Here is a 20,304-nt window from a genome sequence, read left to right as displayed (position 1 = left end):
TTGACGTAGCCCCACAAAAAATAGTCTAAAGGCGTTAAATCGCATGATCTTGGTGGCCAACTTACGGGTCCATTTCTTGAGATGAATTGTTGTCCGAAGTTTTCCCTCAAAATGGCCATAGAATCGCGAGCTGTGTGGCATGTAGCGCCATCTTGTTGAAACCACATGTCAACCAAGTTCAGTTCTTCCATTTTTTGGCAACAAAAAGTTTGTTAGCATCGAACGATAGCGATCGCCATTCACCGTAACGTTGCGTCCAACAGCATCTTTGAAAAAATACGGTCCAATGATTCCACCAGCGTACAAACCACACCAAACAGTGCATTTTTCGGGATGCATGGGCAGTTCTTGAACGGCTTCTGGTTGCTCTTCACCCCAAATGCGGCAATTTTGCTTATTTACGTAGCCATTCAACCAGAAATGAGCCTCATCGCTGAACAAAATTTGTCGATAAAAAACATTTCGAACCGAACACTGATTTTGGTAATAAAATTCAATGATTTGCAAGCGTTGCTCGTTAGTAAGTCTATTCATGATGAAATGTCAAAGCATACTGAGCATCTTTCTCTTTGACACCATGTCTGAAATCCCACGTGATCTGTCAAATACTAATGCATGAAAATCCTAACCTCAAAAAAATCACCCGTTACAATAGTATAGATAGGATATGTCTAAGGCAGATAACTGTTTCAAAATACTGTGATTACTTCTAAATATATAGTATATAGTAAATAAACATATGTACCCTGTAGAGAAAATTGCTGATACTATTTCCAGAAATAGTAATTGAAATTCGGCTACAAGGGCACATACTATACAGTAAGTAAATGCTGGGCAAATTAAGTGCCACCCATTTAACTAGTGTTATCGTACATAAAGGTGACATTTGAGCGTTAAAAACAACTGCAAGATGTTTTTTTTAAACCGTTAGACCCCGGTCTACCATAATAAAACAGATTTTTTTAGCTAAATTCGTTTTTTATTCCCTTCAATGGCGGTACACCGATTATAGCGTCTCTCCAACTTTTTGAAACCATTTTTGAAGTACGATTTGTCCTTCAAAATCTGCCTCAGTTTCGGTGTTCACCTATTGATTCGACGATACTTTTTTTCAACATTCATTTCATTAATTTTGTTAAGATCTGAGAACAGTAAATAGCCGCTGGCGGCTAGATCTAAAGAATGCGATGGGTTTGGAACCAATTCGAAGCCCAATTCATGAATTTTAGCCATAATTTTCACTGACATACGACACTAGTTTGAAACAGCGCAAAATTAATTCTAGTCTTTTTTGGACTAGTTATGTTTCAATCCTCAACTTCTGAAACGCTTTGTATAGTACATATGTATCTATTAGTCTGTCATATACAAATAGGCGTCATTACCAGTGAAAGCATCATACATTTCACTTACTATACATGCCCAACAAGTGGCTGAGAGGCATGTCAGTCCTTTGTGCTACTTGGAATTTGTATTACGAGTATACGGGTGTTGGCGTTCCATTGTTGCGAAAGCCAAAACCACAAACATGTGTATAGCTATTTACATGGGTCAATGGTACACATATGTACCTTTGTATATGTACATATGTTCACAAATATAAATACAGAGTGTTTAAATATATAGAGGTGTATGAAAATAAATACTGATTTACCTGTTTGTGGTGTCGAATTCGAAGCATCACTCGAACCAAAGATTCGGTAAATAATTACATATGAATATATGAATATATGTACAATATGTGGTTTTGTTTTTCATGCAGTTTATAATGATTTTTTATAGTAAGCTAAACTGAAACTTCTACACTATTTATTCAGGTTGCTAAATGGCGAATGAAACAACAAAAAAGGATATGAGGGCTTCTCAGTTTTTTCTCTTTATCATTAATATTATGATTGTTACTTTAAGACTATTCCATTGTGGTGCTGCATGAATGGCTACAGGGTACATTGTCAATTCAGGTTTTTAAGGCTTTGGGGACCTTTTTTCCACTCTATCACATGAATGGCCTGCTTAAGCCGATAACATTCATTTAAAAGGTTCAGAAATGAAACTAAGAACTGTCTAATACCGCGTATGCGTGTTCTACGAAACATGCTGAACAATTTTGCCTAAGAGACTTTGGGTTTAAAACCGGTTTCGAGCCAGCGCTTTTTTGGGGGATGTTTAATTTTTCGGTATTATAAAAACATTTTCGTCAGCTTTTGAGAAAACGAATGAAATTGAATAAATACATTGGTGCATGGTAATATTCTATTGATCATTTGTCGAAATCGGTCAGATCGATCAACTATATCACATATCTCCCATAGAACAGATTATTCTCATAATTTATTTTCTAACATCCTGGCTTTAATTAAAAGGCTAAGAGCAAGTAATTTTGTAAAACTGTTTTCTTTCACATACTAAATAATCACAAGAATCTTTTTAGTAACTAGAATTTTAAACGCTAAAGCGAAGTCATAAAGATTTGCAACTCTTTCAGTGTTCATTTTGTATTGGCTACTGCGCTACTTCAAACAATCTCCGAGCTACAATTACACATATGTTAAGGATTTGCATCCTGCACTTCAGCCATACCAAGTCCTTTGTTTGGCAAATCTGCTTGTACACTTTTACTGCTTTTGTTCGTTCAATTTCATTGAGTACCTTGGGTATTCTGGATAATTTGCAACTACAAGGTGCACAATAACGTGTGTGCGTGCATTTTTTGATCGGCATTCGATTCGTAGAAATACCATGGTGTGTCAATATGCCAAAAGCATTATTTGCAGTTCATGTGTGAAAGGAGATTGAAAAAGGATTTTCCATTTAATGTGTGAGCAGGTGTGTGTATTCCTGTTGCATGCATTGACCACTTTGTCGAAATGTGCAATGTGTTTTTGAGCTAGATTAGAAGGAAAGTAGAGAGTTGGAATGAGTATGACTTTCTTACATATCTAAATATTCGCTCGGCTTCAATTTTTATTTGTAGAAATACCATTTTTTGCATAAAAATGTATGTATTTTATTCACATATTAGTTAATTGTACTAAATGTATGCTTTAAGGGGTCAGTAGGGTTATCTGGCCTGTTTTTTGAAATTTTTTTTAATAGAAATGTTTGTTTTACAATAGACTTTTTCACATATCATGAGGTATATCGTGGAGTGTATACATAAATAAATTTTTTCGGCATTTTTTGATGACATCTGTCGGAGAAATGGCTGGGTGAATGAGATGCGTTTTTTCACTGGCGGGCATGATTTTTCATGTTTGGATTATCTGAAATCTATTAGAATCATGAAAAAAGTTTCTCATTTTTTTACATAAATTTTGTCATAACATTGTCAATATATTATAAAAAATAATTAATCAATACGGGCGATAACCAGGCGTTTTGAATCACTGCAGTAGTAGAGGATCTTGTTTTAGCGCTGTTGGGGATCGCGTATAACTCGACAAATATTTAATTTTTTTCTTTAAGAATTTTACTGTGTTTTCTTCCAAAAATATGTATAAATATACCTTCATTTAAAACAATTGAGACAAAATTATTTTTCGTTTTTTTAATTATCACAAACCTTTTTTTTTTGGCTGCCACATTAGGTGTGCCCTTTAAAGATATTTTATAATCTATATTTTTGCATTAATTTTTTTATTATTTTCACAATTTTTTTTATACAAAAATATACATTTAATAAATATTATTTATTTTGCAGGTACATACATATATAATATATATATATATATATATATATGAGACTTCGATTAAGTTATCTCAAATAAAGTAAGTTTTTAAATTTTAAGACTTTATAACAAAAATTTTCATTATTATAATATAGTACTAATAGAGTCGGTATCATTATATACATATGAGATAGTAACTCCTATAGGTTGTCCCTTCAGTTTTATTTTTATTTATGTATGTAGGTATATTTGTTTGGATGAAAATGGTCGTAAAACAAGTTTTTATATTTCAAGATCTACATTCACATACGGACATGTCAAGTCAACAAGCGTTCGTCCGTTCATCCATTCACGCAAGCAGTGTTTTGAGTAAAAATTGCGATATCTTGACGAAACTTGAAAGCACAATCTTGTTGGTGGACGTAATCGGACTACTGCCATGACCACAAAACGTCATTAACCGAAAACCTGTAAGGTGCCATAACTAAGCACCAAAGGACAGGGGATTCCGGTAGCAAGGGACATCTGGGGTAAAAAAATTAGAAAAAGTGGTCGTGGTCTCGCCCTATAATAAGTTTCATGTACATTTTAATGTACATATCTCCTAAATCACTAAAACTAAAAACCCAAATTCGCCTAATGCAAATATTACAGAAACTTCTATCGACAGTGTGAAAATTAAATCGGAAGATAACCCCGCTGACTCCCCATATAAACGTACTGTTAAAAATACAAAAAGCGCGACAAATTGATAACTAATATAGTAAATTTTACCCCCAAAATGATATAAGAAGCCTTTAATGGAGCCGAGATCAAAATTGAACGATGAGCAAGGCACTACCCACTTTTAGGTGAAATCACATATCTCGAGACCCGCCTGATTGATTTCAACAAAATTTGGTTCGTGATATTTTTCTGGCAGTCTTATGTTACAGTGTGAATATGGGCGAAATCACACTACAGCCACGCCTACTTCTCATATAAGACAAGTTTAAATTCCATTTGAAACTTTCAAATTCCAGTATACAAATCAATTAATATATCGAGACTTTATATTTACTAAGACATATTTTCACATAGCGCTGATTGTACAACAAGCGCCCAGCTTCAACCAGAAGTTAATAGATAAATTAACATTTCAATAATTGAAAATCTCTAAATTATTACTTTCATTTCTCTGACCCCACTCTTAATCGTCATAGAGCTAAACAAATTGTAAAACATTGGCGTAAACTGAATACCGTCATAAATTATGAAATTCCAACTGTCTTCACTATCTAAGCGCCTTGACTTAAAAAGACAATGAATTATTATACTTTGATTTATGCAATTTTCAACTTATGAAGCAACACATTGTAGAAGGCGAAACCCGATAATCATAAAACAATTAATTGCCATTTCCACATATAGTTCGCTTATATGTACATACTTAGTATGTTATTCAAATGTGGTTATTTTCACTACTTCTTGGTTATTCTCGTGAATGACTTCAACGCCTGCATAAATTTGCGCTTACACACAAACATGCTTCCATATTGCTAGACAAGTGTACATGCCACATAAATCATATGTTTAGCGCCTGAAGCTTTTCGACACAAATTACCATAATATTACACAGCAGTAGTAATAACAATTGAATGGAAATTGAAAAATAGAAACTACAACAACAACGAAAAATAATTGTGTTACAATAAAAGCGCACTCAAACCGCCAACGGACGTTAGAGAATAAATAGTGCGGGCGGCAATTGTCCGTATGCCACACATACACATACTCATGCGCACATATGTGTTTATTTTGTAGTAACATGTGTCTACTATTAGTTTATAAATTACGATTATGGCGAAAAAAGCCATCAAGTGTCCGCTTGGTCACAAAGTCGAATTTTTTTGTATTTCTTTATGACTCGCTTAGGACTTCATTTAGCGCTAGTGCCGGGTGTTGCTCTGCGAGCTCAGCTTAATGCATATGAAGCGGTCACGAATCAACTAATTGTAAATTATAAAATTGTAAATTATGAGTGAGTTTTAGACAGACACAACGAGCAATTATAAATGCGTACAAATGTTTTTATGGGTGTTTGCGCACTTTTATGCTTCTTTAGTAGCCACACTCGTATACATACACATTTATGTACATATGTTTATGTGTAATTGGATATGTGGCGCGTATTTAAAATTTCAAGTGCCATATGTTAAGTAATCTGCACTTTATCACAGTCTAGCTTGCTACAATTGTGAGGCGTCAACAGATCTTCTTCACATACTTAAAATTTTCATTGCTGTTTAGACTCTTGTATGCACATAAATACATACATATCATCAACTAAATTGCAAAATAACATAACATCATAAATTACTTCATATGACATATATGTAGCATAAAATTTTCAGCGTCCGCTGTCAGATATAACCAATATATCACCATTTTATAACCAATATATAACCATTTTATAAGCAAAACTCAAATTTTGTTTCAATATAGTGTTTTCTAAATATCGTTTTTCTTTCGCCTGTAAAGGTATGAAAAGTAATGTTACGTTATTTTGCTTTTTGGGTAACGATATGTTTCTCTAACATATGATTTAAGGGGCATTCCTTGTGCCACAGTCTAAAACAGGCTATTTTCGGAATTAAAATTAAAAAAAAAAAAAAAAAACTAGGTCAATTGCTTTAAAATGTTAAGGTTACATTTATAGACGTTTAGAGAACACGCAGTAAAACGTTTGAAGAAAAATTTAACAATAAAATAATATAATAATGGCGTCAAAGAAAAGGTCTTCAACAGCCGCAATGATTCTAACCAACTTTGTGAATAAAATCTAAAAAAAACAAGAAAACGCGTTAACTTCGGCTGCTTCGGAGCTAATATACCCTTCGTAGGTTCATAGGTTCAGTCTGAATGGAAGCTACATGCTATACTAATCCGATCTGAACAATTTTTCAGAGATTATATCTTAATCTTATCTTAAGCAGTAATCCATGTCAAATTTCGTGAAGATACCACATCAAATGCGAAAGTTTTCCATACAAGCCCTTGAATCCGATCGTTCGCGTTCGGTTTATATGGCAGCTATATGCTATAGTTAACCGATCTGAACAATTTCTTCGGATAATACATTATTATCTTAGAAAATAACCTATGCCAACTTTTGCGAAGATACATTGTAAAATGTGAAAGTTTGCCATACAAGAACTTGATTTCGATCGTTCAGTTTGTATGGCATTTGTTCCGACAAATGAGCAGCTTCTTGAAGAGAAAATGAATTTTCCAGAATTTTTTTCTGAGAAAACTTTTAAATTTATTGATCCAAAAATTTATGCACATATTATGGTATGACATTTTAACTATATTTTAAGACTTAGTATTAGTAAAAATATTTGGAAAGGAACTACAGCTGATCTCCTGGAGCTTCTCTCAAAAAAGACGTTTTGCGGTGACCACTATATATCTCTGAACTGGATCTACTGAAATTAAAAATCCAAACATATTTCGTTAAAGTAATATTAAATCTAGTATTTAATCGAAGAAATATGCAAAATAAAAATTTTGACCAAATAAAAAAAAAAACGATTTATCACTAATGTAACCTTAAATTGTATATAAAAAAATATTTATCGGTGAGAAAAAATCTTCGATTAAGTACTAAAAAATATATTTGAGAAGCTTGTGCTAAAATTTGAGACTAATTCGGGATAAAAGCATTTAAAGTTTGGCCTTGTACTTCCAAGCGCTCTGAAACGCTTTTTCAAATTTGAGTGTAACTTCGTAAATATTCACCAAAATGATATGAAATTTTTAGTGTGTATTCTTAAATATATGTACATTAAGAAAATAAAATTAATCTATTTTTTGAAAATTCTAACTGTGTGTAACCCCTTAAACAATAGATGCATTTTACACAACATTTTGATCTTTTGATCGTGGTCTGTAAAAATTCGATATTTGATCAGCTCAAAAAATTTTTTGGTCATTGCACGATAAATATACAGAATATGCAAAAAAAGTTGATAGTGATTAGATAATTTGTCCAATAATCGCTGTAGCAAATTTGAAAAATGCTGCTTCGAGTAAAATGCGTTTAAAGATAAATTCCTACATTGGCTACACTTAAACCCTTTAAAAGGCTGTAACTCGAAAAATATTTGAAATATTTATTTAGAATTTTAATACAAGATTTGTTAAAGTATAGACAATCAATATATGCAAGAAAAAAATTTTGGAATTTTCTTAATTTTACAGTAGGTGTGCCCCTTAATGAAGCCATAAATTTAGTACGCGTCCACTGGCAATCAAATGGCAATTTTTCATTGTACGAATATAGAAATAATTAAAACATATGTACATATAATCATATGTATGTACATACGTACATTATATGTGTGTATGTATGGTGTTTTTGTGTGCCTACATTTGTTTGCGGCTTACACTTGTATCACCACATTTTGATTGGCAATCAAGCTGTCAACTTGACAATTAATTTCTATTATCCATAACACAATTCATACATATGTATACTACATATATACGTTATTATGGTTTTATGCAAATGTTAATTGTAAAGTAGCGGCTCTGGTGTGAATATTGCATGTACAGTGGCGTGTTGGAAAAATGCAACATTATATTATTAAAGAAAGTGTAAATGCATGTATAGAAATTGATATTTCAGGGCTGATTTGTTTAAAGACAAAAAGAGAAATGTGATATTTTAGAAATGCTACTTCTTCTAGAAGGAGAAGTATTTCTTAATTTTGAAATCATAAACACTTTACCTCAAAGTATCATCAAAATCTCTAGTAGGACCCCCAAAAAAAGTTGTCTGACAATGAGGAAGATTTTCTCGCCTAAAATTATATGCAATGTATTGTTTCAATAAATAATTACATACATATAAAGATCGAATGACCAGTGAAATTAACTTTTAATAGATGCTTAAATTATTATCAAGAATTTTAATTCTTCGATCATTACCTGACAATTAGCTATATCTTAAAAGCGTGTGTTGAAGTTTTAAATCGCTCGATCTAGTCACTTCGGAGAAATTTTCCTCACCGATTCTGTTAGTACCGATTTTTTTAAATTCACAATTGTGTCTCTAACCCCCTAAATTTTGTCGGCTGAATTTGTATGTAATAATTGAGCTGGTTTAAGCTGATTATGACCATCATAATCAGTAACCCTGTCATATACCATACTCTATGCCTTGTGCACATTTAATGCACGCTACAGTGATATGTGCATAATAATACAAAAATTATCATATCATATCGATGGATCCAATGATAGGAGCCGCTTGTATGTATTTCAGTTTGTCTTTAGATATGCTCGTGGTTTGGTAAAGAAAATCTGATGTTTTTTTGTGGAACCTGTAAGACTTACTTCTTCGCAGCTGCATGAATTTTTATTTATCTTTATAGTTATGTAAATGGCTTGAAAATATTAGCGATCATAGGGACAAGGTGTTTGATTATTTAATGGATATAATTTGTAGTTGCTTCTTGATTTTCATTTCCATGATTCATTATCAATACGCTGCTGTTTACGCAGTTTGTTTGCTAGCAAATTTGTTTCTGATTACCAGCTAAGTACTTAACTGCTAGTTTATAATTGCGTTTTAGCGTGATTCGAGATTTGGAAATATTCTTCTTTAATTTCTTCCAACATGCGTGGGATATATGTATTTGTATACATATGTATGTATACCATTTGTAATGTTCGATTCGCGCATAGAGCTTTAGCATTTGATTTAATTTTTGAAAAATATATACGTACATAAGTATTTTTGTAAACTTTTAAGTATTTAGTAAGGTTATAATTACAAAAAAACAACAATAACGTAAATACAAGAAATTCGTTTCGTATACACCTCTCTTGATCAAAAATTGCACATGGACTATGTAGTCCTTTGTGAAGCCATAGAAAAGAAGAAATCCTGTGTTCGAACTCGTAGATCATCAAAACGCTTAGTAGCCAATACAAATTTGCATAAGCGCTTAAATTCAACTAACGCCAATACAGTGGGATGTCTGAAGGTATACGCTCCCAAGTGTTTAAGTATTGTCCTCCCAAACGCCGGACAGGCAAAAAGTAAGTGCTGAGTTGTTTCCATCGCAACGCAGCTACGATATCTACTTTCTTGCCAGCTCATTAGCTTTACAATTTCCTGCGATTCCGCTATGGCCGCACACCCATACCAATCTTATCACGAAGACACTCGACGCTATTGATAGTGACTTCATTTACGCACTGTAAACGAGTGCGAGGCTAAAATCACTGCTCTGCTATCTGGGTAAGTGTGAAGCTGGCATTGATAGAGAGCTCCTCACTGCCCCTCTCCTCCAAAGGACTCTACCCACCTATAGCTCCCTCTCGTTATATGGGCAGAGAAGGAGCCGCCAGAGTTTGGCTGTATTTGGACGGTACAGATATATTAATATATTTCGGATGGTAAGAATACAATGGAGAAAGAATAAGAGAATCAAGAGTAAACAGTATATAATTTCTTTTTCAGTCATTATTTTTTGAGTCAGGCTTATGATTTGATTAGAATTTGACTATCGGAAACGTGGAATTAAGTCGACAGTAACATCCGTCATAATGAACTAAATGTACATATAGAACCGTATGTGTGTAATTATATCGTAGTTTATAATTGAACAACCTACAAAGTTGTTTATAGCTCCTCAACGTATGTGTGACGTGGGATCGCAGGTATTTCAACTAGTGGCCATACAGATCTATTACAATTTGCGTTAATACCAAACTCATCACTACTCAATCACCAATGAAATACAAAGAATCAATTCATAAATAAAGTGAGGAAATAAGTGAAAAGAGTGGAAAAAATAGTAATAATTCCGCTAATCAAGTGACAGGCATTCACTTGCCATTTGTTGTTTATTTGTCTGTCTGTCAATCAGCTGACTTGCCTTTCCGCCTTGTCTTGCCGCCAGCCCATATCGTTGATGGACTCTTCATTAGAGTAATGACGAGCCACTGTCCGCCTCAATTGACAAACAATAAACAGCGCGAAGACTTGTGAATATGTTTACTTCTTACTACAGATATGTACATATGTATTTAGAAGTGTATTTGCAACGCGCCACATGAATCTCGTAAACTCATTTGCCCGTTCTCGGTCGGCGTGTTTTTTACACTTCGTACACGCTTTGTAAGCCCAAATAAGTGCAATTCATTGAAGCGTAACTTTGAATGGTAATTTAAACTGTGGAACCGAGTGCAGTCCGCTAGTCTGGGGTGCAGTGCGCATGGATGCGATCAAGCGTAGAACCGTGCAATGTTTGGAATTCATTTATTTCATCAATAACACAAGAAGAGAAGCCGCGCAGCTTAGTATTTATTTATTTATTTTTTTTTTTTTTTAGGAAAAACGCTAAACAATAGTTCTGATGCAATGATTGTGCAATGCGGTTTATTCGTTATTAGTAAATGCAGCGCTGATTTGGTGTGAACTCTGTAGATGTGTTTGTTTGAAATCTAATAATGAAAATAAGAGTGCTGTTGTGAATAGAGATTTGGGTTAGAGCGTACCGACCATCAGCTAATTGAATTAAAAAAGTTGCTCACTTTAAATTTAAATAAATTTGAATTTGCTGTGGAGTTGTGAAAAAGTTAAAAATAACTTAATAATGAGCCATAATAAAAAAAAATAATAATAAGCCATAATTTATGAATACCTCGCTTTCCCATAATGACCATTTAAGTCAGCTGGTCTCCACTGTGAAGCTGAGAAAAACCGTTTTTGGCCAAGCGGCACAAATATTTTTGCCTATTTTTGGTGTCAATTTGTTTTTTCCCTTATAAATTATACTTATGTATATACATACTTATATATGTATGTATATATTTTATTATTTATTTTGTTACTAGATTAGCGATAATATTTTCTTAACTCTAAAAAAAGTTAAATTCTTTGCCAAAGCTTTTATAAGGCATGCCTAATTAAGAAAAATAAAACAAAATATTTGAAGATAGTTTTTCTTGACTAAAATTTGGCAAACATTGCATCGAAAAATGAGTAACAACTCGCTCATGGCATTTTGATTATCTCTACATACATACTTGCATACATCTTACTAAAAGTTTACGATCCTTTGGTCCGGTTTGGAAAGCTTTTTGTATTATCTCATTCGCGGTTTCGTTTCGTCACATTACCTGATGAAAGATCCGTAAAAATTAAAATTCAACGTACACGTTTTCTCGCTTAATGAAGAAAATAAATTTGGATGTCGACAAACTGTCTATCTATGGAGTGACATTTCACCACAAAGCTATTGACAAGCATAATTTAGCACTTAGGTTAGATTGTCTGTAAAAAATTTAATGTTACGTATAATCGTTTAATTGAACGTACATGGTGTACATACATATGTTTGTCGGTGCTACTTAAGATCAAATTTGACTCGGACTAATGTTTTTCCTGGATTGGATGTTTGTAACTAGTAATGGCTGTTTTTCAGACATGTGATATTCATGAAGAATTAAAGCGCATGTATGTAATTTAATGAATGTAATTTACGTTGACAGTCATAACTTCGAAGTAGTAGATAATTTCGTCTATCTTGGAACCCGTATTAACACCAACAATAACGTCAGCCTCAAAATCCAAGACAATAGAGAAGTAAAGTCTTCTCTCGACGAACAAAGACCAAACTCTAGAAATCACTCTATATTTGCGTCCTGCTATATGCTGCAGAGGCATGGACGATGACAACAACTAATGAATCGACGTTACGAGTTTTCGAGAGAAAGGTTCTGCGGAAGATTTATGATCCTTTGCGCATTGGCAACGGCGATAACGCATTCGATGAAACGATGACCTGGTCGAGATATATGTACGACAGTTCAGGAAATTAAAAGACAGCGGCTATGCTGGCTATGTTATGTCGTTCGAATAAACGAAAATCCCGCGGTTGGCTAGATAAAACTCAGCTGGGAGCCTCAACTTCTGACAAACCTTGTCGGACTACACACATAGTACCACAAATAATAGTCCAGCGATGTTAAATCCGACAGTCTTCTTCTTTTATTGTCTGGACCGAAAACTGGTTTGGATCATTCTGCTTAGTGTTGCTATATATTCTTAAAATTCTGTACTTTCCAGAATTTAGACATCTAAGTTGTTCGATCTTATACACATATATTATGTACATCACTTTACAGTTCATCTTTACCTCAAACCTACGAGCGTATATAATCCACACTAACGCTAACAATTAGCTACAACTCGATAAAACTTGCTTCTGTTCGCTTGAGAATTTCCACATAATTGAGCTCCTCCCATTCTAGTTGCTGACATTTTAACAACATTAGTGACAAGAGGCCAAGATTAAGATTAATTTTTATTGATATTTATTTATTTATGAAGTCTTGGCACGCGTTTACAAATCCTCCTCACCGGGTTAAAGCAAGTGGCAACCGAAGGGTCTCAATATTAGTTAAATGAAGTGTAAAGCTTAACCGCGTGCATGTGTTTGTTTGGCATTTGTATTTGTGTTTGTATATCGCAAACACTGCCTTTGAGACTGGTGATGATTGCGCAGTTACAGACGTTTAAGCATGTGCTGACGATGTCAAAAGGCATCCACACCTACAACAGCCATACATTACACACACACTTATGTAAATGCTTTTAAGGCTAAATGCTCTGGAAATGCACATTGTAAATATACAGAAGCTTTGTATCATTGCGGGTTGTTCGGGGTGTGAATGTTTATTTTAATGCGTGCGGGTATTCTCGGTGTTGTGGTTTTAAGTGTGCGGTGTGTTCAAGTGATTACAATTGTGTGATTAGAAAGCAGCTGCGCACGTGTGGTTTTATGCCGTGCATGCTGCGATTGACGTGGGAAAATTGTAATACACACGTACTTACACACATATGTATGTATATGTAATACATATGTGTATTACTTAGGCCGGGTAAAAAAAATATAATGTTTTTTTTATACCCTGAACAGGGTATATTAAGTTTGCCACGAAGTTTGTAACATCCAGGAGGAAGCGTCGGAGACCTTATAAAGTATGTACATATATAAATGATCAGTATGTTGAGCTGAGTCGATTTAGCCATGTCCGTCGGTATATACATATGTATACGGACTAGTCCCTCAGTTTTTAAGATATCGTTTCGTACACGTCATTTTCTCTTCAAGAAGCTGCTCATTTGTCGGAACTGTCGATATCGGACCACTATAACATATATGTACATAGCTGCCATATAAACTGAACGGTCAGAATCAAGTTCTTGTATGGAAAACTTTCACATTTAACAATGTATCTTCACAAAAGTTGGCATAGGTTATTTTCTACGATAGTAATGTAATATACGAAGAAATTATTCAGATCGGTTAACTATAGCATATAGCTGCCATATAAGCCGAACGATCGAATTCAAGGGCTTGTATGGAAAACTTTCGCATTTGATGTGGTATTTTCACGAAATTTGACATGGATTACTGCTTAAGATAAGATTAAGACATAATCTCCGAAAAATTGTTCAGATCGGATTAGTTTAGCATATACATAGCTTCCATACAAACTGAACACATAGTTACTAAAAGAAATGAACCTGTTATACCCTTCACAGGCTCAGCTTCAGGGCAGCCGAAGTTGACGTTTTTCTTGTTTTGATTGGTTTTCGATCTGAAAAATTGGTTGATAGACATCTTTAGGAAAGGCTCTCCAAGTGTGAGCTCATAATTGTAACGGGAAGGTCCACCGCTCAAAGGTTATCTATGTTTTCTAATTATCAGTTAGAAAAAATTGTATCTATTGTATAAATTGTATTGTATTATTACCATACTAACAGATCGATGAAAATCAAGATACATATAAATCTTTTTATAGCCTTTTAAGCTAAACGAAATTCACCTATGAAGGTATAATCAGTGCAGCCGACGTAAGTGTTTTTTCTTGTTTCGTCTTTCAATACACTAAAATAAAATTAGTTTTTTTTTAATAATTTCTTACTAAAAATGTTTAGAAATATCCAGAGTGCATGCTTTTATCTGTTTGAAAACATATACATACATATATTTACGAGTATGTAAGTATATACAAAAATGTAGAAATATTAGTGTAGAAATAATATTTGCGCAATTAATTGCATGACTTTGAAATGCCTCAAAAATTCACAGGAATTTATGTTCATACGTTGAATTATTGTTTACACAATATTTTATTTAATTGAGAACATTTTTATATTGCTTTGAATATCGCATCTATATGGTGGTACAAACATTCGTATGAACATGCATGTGTATCCAGTTGCCCCCACGCTATTTGGCCTCAATGACTTCGGTTTATAGGTGTTCAACCAATCTGTGGCAATTATTATTGTTTCACAATCGCTTTATTTATTTTCTAAATAAAAGGAGAGATTTTAAATAAAATTAAATAAACAAAATACAGTTTATTGCAAATAAAACCAATTAATGCTAAACCATTACATTTATGTATTATGCTTTTGATTAATCGATTAGTTAGTCAAAAGTAGTAACGATTTGGAAACTATTCTTAACTGTAACACTAGTTTACTGTTATTTTCGACTGTGATGTTAAAGCTTGTTTCTGGCTAATGGTTGCTAATACCGAAATTGATGTTAAAAACTTCGTAGCATGTAGGATTTTCTGTATTTAGTAAAGGGGTTAAATCACCACCATTAACTAAAATGACAAAAATAGCTGTACGTGATGGAACATTTTTGAAAGCCTCTAATAAATAAAAAAAAAACATTTTTCAAATCAAAGAGCCGGAAGGAAAGGGATAAAGAAGGAATATATATGTATGTTCCTTGGCTACAAAATAAAGCGGAGTTCGTAGATGGGCGTAATAGGACCACTGCCATGCCTATAAAACACCATTAAAGAAAAACCTGTAAAGTGTCACAACTAAGCACCAAAATAAGATATACAAGGTGCGTTCTAAAGTAAACAGGACTTAAAACAACAGAACAAATGGCTTTTTCGGCAAAATCAATTTATTTTATTAAAAATTTTATAAAAATAGTCTCCTTCTGCTTCAATACAGCTTTTTGCACGGTCCAAAAGCCTGTCGAACGAGTGTTTTAGCTCATTGGCCGGTATGGTCGCCAGGATGCCGGCGCAAGCCTTTTGAATGGCCTCTAACTACGTCTGCATAACGCTTTCCTTTCATGGGCAAATGCATTTTTCCGAAAAGGAAGAAGTCACACGGTACCATATCAGGTGAATACGGGGAGTGGTTAATGGTTAAAATGAGAGTTTTGGCCAAATAATCGTCCTTCGAATGTTGGATTCTTAGCAATTTTTGATCGTTAGTCAATTTTTGCGGAACAAACCGTGCACACACCTTTCGTAAGCCCAAATGTTCGGCCAAAATGCGATAAATCGATGTTTTGGAGATGTTCAATTCTATTTTCATGAATTTCAAGGAAAATTTCGGCTGATTTTTTATGAATTCACGCGCAGTTTCGATGGAATTTTCGGTGATCACACACCTTGTACAAGTAGAACTGTAATTCGGCATATAAGTACTTTGAAATAGTGTGCATGGCCCCGCCTGGTAATATCTAGGTTTAATATAAATATCTCCTAGACCAAATTCGCTTCGGATAATTCTCATAAGAACTGTTACCAATAGTGTAAAAATGGAAGAAATCGGATTATAACTTTGCTCACTCCCCATATAACCGTACTGTTAAAAACTACAAAAAGCACGATAAATTAATAACTAAATACGTCAGAGACGTTACATTAACATTAACACAATTTTAAATTCCATTTCAAACTTTCATTTACCAACACACAAATAAAGAACGAGTTAATATATAATATCTGATAAAACTTTACACAAATAGTGCTTTGAGGTGTGTCACTTTATGGCTTAAAATTACGTAAATCGGTCCAAAACTGTTCAAGCAGCTATGTACCGAATATGTGGACCCCAGTCTAAAATCGGGTGAGATATATAATTGAAATTCAGAGAGAAACCTTTCCTGGTAATAATAATCATATGTATCAAAAATGGGAATGGAATCGGGTCAATAGTTCCCTGAGCCTCCAAACACTCAATATAAAGATTTTCGAACTTCTATGAGACATTATGCTGGATATGTCGGCCAATATTTGAGTTATCTCAACGAAAATTACAGAACATTTATTTCTCATAACTTTTTATCTTTGTGCCTAAAATAGATACAATTGACCCAGCCCCCATATTACCAGGAATTTCGAACATCCGGCTGACTTTGCTCCATATTATTGAGGATTGAATGTGAGGTACCTTAATGAAACACACGTAATATTTTTTACTTCATATGTGGAATGATAACAGTTAATAGATAAAATCGGGTCAATACTATTCCAACTCCTATATGCTACGTATAATCGTTTTCGTTTTTCTGAAAAATCTTATGCCGAACATGTCGGTATAAGTTATATTCCGCACATGTGTATATAAAATTGCTTAGATTACGACCCTCTGATTGACGTTTTACATCTTACGGTGTTTCCCTGGCTTTGGATTCGGCAAGTTGCAAGAGTATAAAGTGTTCGGTTGAACTTAGCTCTTCCTCACTTGTTCATATAAAAAACATTATTTCTGATTTTTCAATCCGGTTTTGAGCATAAATGATTTTGGAATACTATTTTTATACTCTCGCAACAAAGTTGCTAAAGAGAGTATTATAGTTTTGTTCACATAACGGTTGTTTGTAAGTCCTAAAACTAAAAGAGTCAGATATAGGGTTATATATACCAAAGTGATCAGGGTGAGGAGTAGAGTTGAAATCCGGATGTCTGTCTGTCCGTCCGTCCGTCTGTCCGTCCGTCCGTCCGTCTGTCCGTGCAAGCTGTAACTTGAGTAAAAATTGAGATATCATGATGAAACTTGGTACACGTATTTCTTGGCTCCATAAGAAGGTTAAGTTCGAAGATGGGCAAAATCGACCCACTGCCACGCCCACAAAATGGCGGAAACCGAAAACCTATAAAGTGTCATAACTAAGCCATAAATAAAGATATTAAAGTGAAATTTGGCACAAACCATCGCATTAGGGAGGGGCATATTTTAATCTAATTTTTTTGGAAAAGTGGGCGTGGCCCCGCCCCCTACTAAGGTTTTTGTACATATCTCGGAAACTACTATAGCTATGTCAACCAAACTCTATAGAGTCGTTTCCTTCAGGTATTTCCATATACAGTTCAAAAATGGAAGAAATCGGATAAAATCCACGAACACCTCCCATACAAAGGTTATGTTGAAAATCACTAAAAGTGCGTTAACCGACTAACAAAAAACGTCAGAAACACTAAATTTTACGGAAAAAATGGCAGAAGGAAGCTGCACCCAGGCTTTTTTTAAAAATTGAAAATGGGCGTGGCGTCGCCCACTTATGGACCAAAAACCATATCTCAGGAAGTACTCAACCGATCTCAATGAAATTTGGTATATAATATTTTCTTAACACCTTGATGATATGTACGAAATATGGGCGAAATCGGTTTACAACCACGCCTTCTTCCGATATAACGCTATTTTGAATTCCATCTGATTCTCTGTATAATGCAATATATACATTAGGAACCAAAATAAACAAATATGTAAATGACGGATAATGAAGTCTCGATTATCACTTTATCATGCGAGAGTATAAAATGTTCGGTGACACCCGAACTTAGCCCTTCCTTACTTGTTTTTTATTACTTTTAATTTTAGCGTAGTTTTAATTTAAATTTTATAGTTTTTTGTTTGAAGGAATATTATGTGCGACATTATCATTAGTAAGCCAAAGTGCTTAAACTTAAATGATCTTTTCTTAACTATTACAACGCTAACCTTAAAGTTTATTTCTAAAATTTTTACTCTAATTACTTTACTTAAAATGTATACTAAACACAATTTTCAATATTTGCAAGTACTCCATATACAAAGCTTACCTTTAACACGAAGTTTTCACAAAATTATAATTTTTTGCATGAAGTTTTTCGTCAAACAAATTAAGTATAAAAATATTTGAGTGAAAATTATATTCAAAGATCTCATAACGAAAATACTCACCTTAATAAAAAATTACTAATCATTCCCAAACAACATTTTTCAAGAGTTATTAATAATCTTTGCTTGAACGGTTGAATGAAATTCGTGAAAACAAAACATACTTGTCAAACAAAATGTATGACCATGACTAACACGAGCACTCAAAAACTGTCATTTAATGTAATACCTACTAAACGAACATTAACGAATGTATATTACATATAAGTATATAATATATGACAAACTAAAATAAATAATTAAAATACTAATGTTGTGTTTTGCAACAAAAGTGAAAGGTTAAACCTTTTAAGTCTACGACTACGAATACCATACCTAGCAACTAAATACAAAGTGACAAGAAACCAGCTATCAAAAGTCGAGTGCCACATCTCCAAAAAATCATCGTGACTCGCTGACTGACTGATTTTTCCAGTGAATTGTTTTGCCCATACCCACATAGACACACATACACAGAGAGAGTATTTAGCAAACTGTTAAACGACCCGTGGGCTAATGTTAGACGAGCAAGTTTTGTATGGATGGCTGTATGCACGTATAGCCTTTGGCATTTTATAGATTTTTAATGTGCTATGCTGGTTGACAGCTCGTTAAAGTGACTGAAGCGCAGCCAAGTGCAAGTGGAATGGGCGTGTGAACGGTATGGTGGCGAATGACTGACGAGCGGCTCGACAGCGTTGTTTCGGGTCAAGCATGCAAAAACAAAGCAACAAAGTGGAATGTGCTTTTAGCCAGAATCGGGCATATAGAAGTGTGGGGGGTGTAGCGATCCGGGGCAAAAAGGTGTGGTTTTGCGCGCAATCCATTTTGCAAAATGATAAATTCAACGTTGCTTCGCTTTAGGGTTATGCCACTGTGGCACCTTTATAGCGCGGTTAGCGTGCGCTCTGCTGGCCGGAGCCGGAAATGATGGAAATGTGATTTACCGTTGCTGCCATTTTGCGACATTCCGTTAATGTCGCTTAGACGAATGAAGCATTGTTAGCTTGTTTGTTTTAAACACACATACATATGTACATATATAGGTAGGTATGTGTGTGTGCGCGTTTTCTGGTTCGCTGCCCGAGCTATGTGTGCAACAAATGGTGGCAGGTGCGTTGTGTCGCTCGAATTACCGCTTTGTGCCGCTAGTAGTTAAGCATTGACGACTCTGTCGCAACTACAGCTATTAAACATAGATACACACACACACACATAATTATATATTCTACTATTCCGAACATACTGGTTACTGGTGGGTGAGACTTGTGTTTTTGCTGAAAAGTGCGCAGCTTAAATCCAGTTGGGCGATTACAAAGCGTTAACCCGTAAACAATAACAAAAACAATGCAAAGTATGTAAACAACAACACCGTTTGTAAAATTCACTTTACCTTTCTGCATTTTTTGTTCATTGCTGTTTTTGTTATAATCTGAGCAGTGTGTATCAAATTTGGCACGAAATCTGTAATACCCAAAAGAAAACATCCGAGGTCCTATAAGAACATATAGTGGTATATTTTTAGACATTTCAAGAAGAAAGCGCATATAATTTAATGTTATGGTCAAGGCTTTAGCTTTATTATAAAAGTAAGGGTTTGTC

At 34.2% G+C, this 20,304-nt stretch overlaps 1 long non-coding RNA gene across 1 annotated transcript in view; it reads left to right on the top strand.

Moving 5' to 3' along the window:
- The first annotated feature begins 3,342 nt into the window (after window positions 1-3,342).
- Window positions 3,343-20,304, top strand: part of LOC125776300 (uncharacterized) — a 57,986-nt gene continuing 41,024 nt past the window's right edge. Inside the window, exon 1 of the long non-coding RNA XR_007421618.1 lies at window positions 3,343-3,768. This is a non-coding gene — a long non-coding RNA (uncharacterized LOC125776300). The remainder of the gene's footprint in view (window positions 3,769-20,304) is intronic.

Source organism: Bactrocera dorsalis, chromosome 2, assembly GCF_023373825.1.
Source record: "Bactrocera dorsalis isolate Fly_Bdor chromosome 2, ASM2337382v1, whole genome shotgun sequence".
In the NCBI taxonomy this organism is placed as follows: Eukaryota; Metazoa; Arthropoda; class Insecta; order Diptera; family Tephritidae; genus Bactrocera; species Bactrocera dorsalis.
This window is presented reverse-complemented; position numbering and strand designations above follow the sequence as displayed.